Genomic DNA, 3,234 nt, shown 5'->3' on the forward strand with positions numbered 1-3,234 from the left:
GCATAACATGTCCCTAAGAACTTTAGTGCTAACTATACACACATTGAAACAGATTCTGGGCTGAATCGATACCATTACCCCAAAAGAAACAAACAGAGGCACGATTATAGTGTGAACATCAGGACCATTATTACTTGTTTCGGGGGGGAAGGATTAGTACAACTATATGTACTATTTAAAAAGATCTTTAAATTACCTTGTTTTAATGAGAGTATAACACTAAGGCAGTTATACAGATTGGATATTGATTTGGTAAATTATGTAGAGGGTCAGGTGTTTTGTCTTAATAAGATTAACAACGTGTCCAGTAGCGGCATGATACTGAGACCATCCAAAAAATATTTATTTACAGCATTTTAGTTCTTATGGTATAGTAGGTACAACAGTCACCACAGGCAGTGCTACTCCACCAGAATGACATATCAATATGTGCCTTTATCAGCTGAAATGTTCGGCTCTGGCGTCTCATTTACAGATACTGTATGATCCACTCTGAGCTGATTTGACAGAAGTAAAAGGATCACTGTTGGTCTACAGAAGGATGTCATTAGAATAATTCACAGAACTGTAGAGCTACACGTTTCAGGATGAAATCCCTCACCTTTGTTTAGGCCCTCCCAAAGTGACAGTTGATCCTGGGTTGCTATCGGTGCATGATTATTTTTTACCTCATGTGGTAAGAGTATGCAAACAGTTCCTGGAGGATGAAGGAATTGATAAGATTGACTGACCTTCACAGTCTCTTGACCTGAGTCTAATAGAGAATATTTGGAAGATCATGTTTAGGACTAGCTGACGCCACCAGGTGCACCTCAGATTGCCTAAGACCTTAATGGGGCTCTAGTTGTTCCATTTTAAGTTACTTCAATGAAATCTAAAGCTATGGTTAGCAATGTTGGTGACGACTACCTTACGTCTCATTTAACTTTAAATATACTTTATTATTGTGGCTTTCAATATAGCATTACAGGTTTAGCAATAATAACCTAACAATTTTTAGCATGTTATTTTTAGCAATACTTACCTCACCAGTTTTGTGAAGACGTGTAGTGAATAATTCCGGCAATGGCCAAACCTGATGAGCGTGCATGCGAAGGAGGAGGGACAGTGATGAATGCATCTGATGTTTTTTTCCATGGCAGGGATTGGTCAGATTTTGTAGAGACTTGCAACTCTAACAGACATCTGATTTTTTTTAATTTTTTTTTTTTTCTGGTTACATAAGGTAATAACCACTATCAGGGTGGAAAGACAATTTCCCTCAATATAACATAATAATAATGTTTCTGAACAGGATAGCAACTTTAGGTTTGACCTAATTGTGTCACAGTGGAGGAGGAGGTTTGGCAGGACCCATATTCATAGACTGGAGCTGAGGTGGTTTCTTGCAAGATTTTAATTAAACAAAAAGTGTAACAGAAGCAAAAATCCAAAACATAAATCTTCAAAATCCAAAAATACTAAAAACCAGGAATACTCACCAGGGGGGCAAAGAAATGATGACAAACCAGCAAATAGTGACTGAACTGGAGGAGACTATATAGGAGAGAGAAACAAAGACCAGGCTAATCAGCAGATTGGGAGCAGGTGTGAACAGAGGCAAGAAAGGAGCTAGGGAAAAGGAGACAAGGAAAACAAGAAATATCTAAATACTCAAATACAATCAAACTAGAACACAAAAATGTAAATAAGACCAATGAAAACTCAGAGATAAAACTTGAACAGAACCAAAACCATGACAAATTGGACTAGACGTCCTTATCAGTTTTTAATTTAGAGTTTTTTAGTAACCTGATTAAACCATTTCCTGGTTAATAATTTTCATCTTTATGAAAAGCTGTGGCATCCTCCTGTTTGCAAATAATAATCCAATCTATAATAGTAATGCTCCTCACATGATTGTTTTACAGTCGTAAAACAATGTTTTAAGGTATTTCAAATGTTTTTGTTGGTTTGTTTTTGACATTTTGGGGACATTCATATAGTTGGTGAAAAAAGCTTTGTCCTTTCTGGAGACTGGTTAGGCGACGCCAGAACCTAGATATGCTTCTCGCAGAGTCACACCTTGGTTATCCTGTCTGTGTGCCGAGGGTCATTGCCATGTTGGAAGACCCAGCCTCAACCCATCCTCAATGGTATAACTGAGGGAAGGAGGTTGTGCCCCTAAAGCTCGCAATACAAGGCCCCGGTCATCCTCTCCTTAATACAGTGCAGTCGCCCTGTCCCATGTGCAGAAAAACACCCCCAAAGCATGATGCTACCACCCCTATGCTTCACAGTAGGGATGGTGTTTTTGAGATGGTATTTATTCTTCTTCCTCAAAACACAGTGGAATTATGACCAAAAAGTTCTATTTTGGTCTCATCTGACCACATGACTTTCTCCCATGACTCCTCTGTATCATCCAAATGGTTATTGGCAAACTTAAGACGGGCCTTGACATGCGCTGGTTTAAACAGGGGAACCTTCCATGCCATGCAGGATTTCAAACCATGATGTCTTTGTGTATTACCAAGAGTAACCTTCGAAACAGCTGTCCCAGCTCTTTTCAGGTCATTGACCGGGTCCTACCATTTTATTCTGGGCTGAACTGTAACCTTTCTTAGGATCATTGAGCAGTGATGGGAGTAACGGCGTTGAAAGTAAAAGCGTTACTAAGGCCATTACCTTTTTTAGTAACGAGTAATCTAGCAAATTACTTTGACTGTAGCTATAACGCAGTTACCATTGCCGACACCCCGTTACTGCACGTTACTCAGATCGCACAATTAATGTATAGTGAGATGTATAGAGATGTATAATGAGATTCCGTCTGTCGTTGGGTAGGTGCATGTTTCTGATGGCGGGTGTTAATGTACAGCACAAACAGAGAGATGGAGAGTGAAGAGGACTCCAGCAGCAAAACAGTGTTTTCCCGAAGGAAATACCGGTGTTACGTCGAGCTGCGTTTCCACATACTGTTTCCCCTGCAACTCCGCACAGCGCAGGCGGAACGATTCACCGCGCAAGCGACAGGAAACACGCATGCTCGCTAAAGGCGCGTAACAGCCACCCTGTGCTCGCGCCACAGGGGAAGTATGGAGAGCGTAAACGATCAAATGTTAGCCTACATGGAGAAAGGGAGGAATCTGGATGGATGGATGGAAGGATGGATGGATGGATGGATGGATGGATGGATGGATGGATGGATGGATGGATGGATGGATGGATGGATAGATAGATAGATAGATAGAT

This window comes from Cyprinodon variegatus, unplaced genomic scaffold (genome assembly GCF_000732505.1).
Source record: "Cyprinodon variegatus isolate N-32 unplaced genomic scaffold, C_variegatus-1.0 Scaffold405, whole genome shotgun sequence".
Taxonomy (NCBI): Eukaryota; Metazoa; Chordata; class Actinopteri; order Cyprinodontiformes; family Cyprinodontidae; genus Cyprinodon; species Cyprinodon variegatus.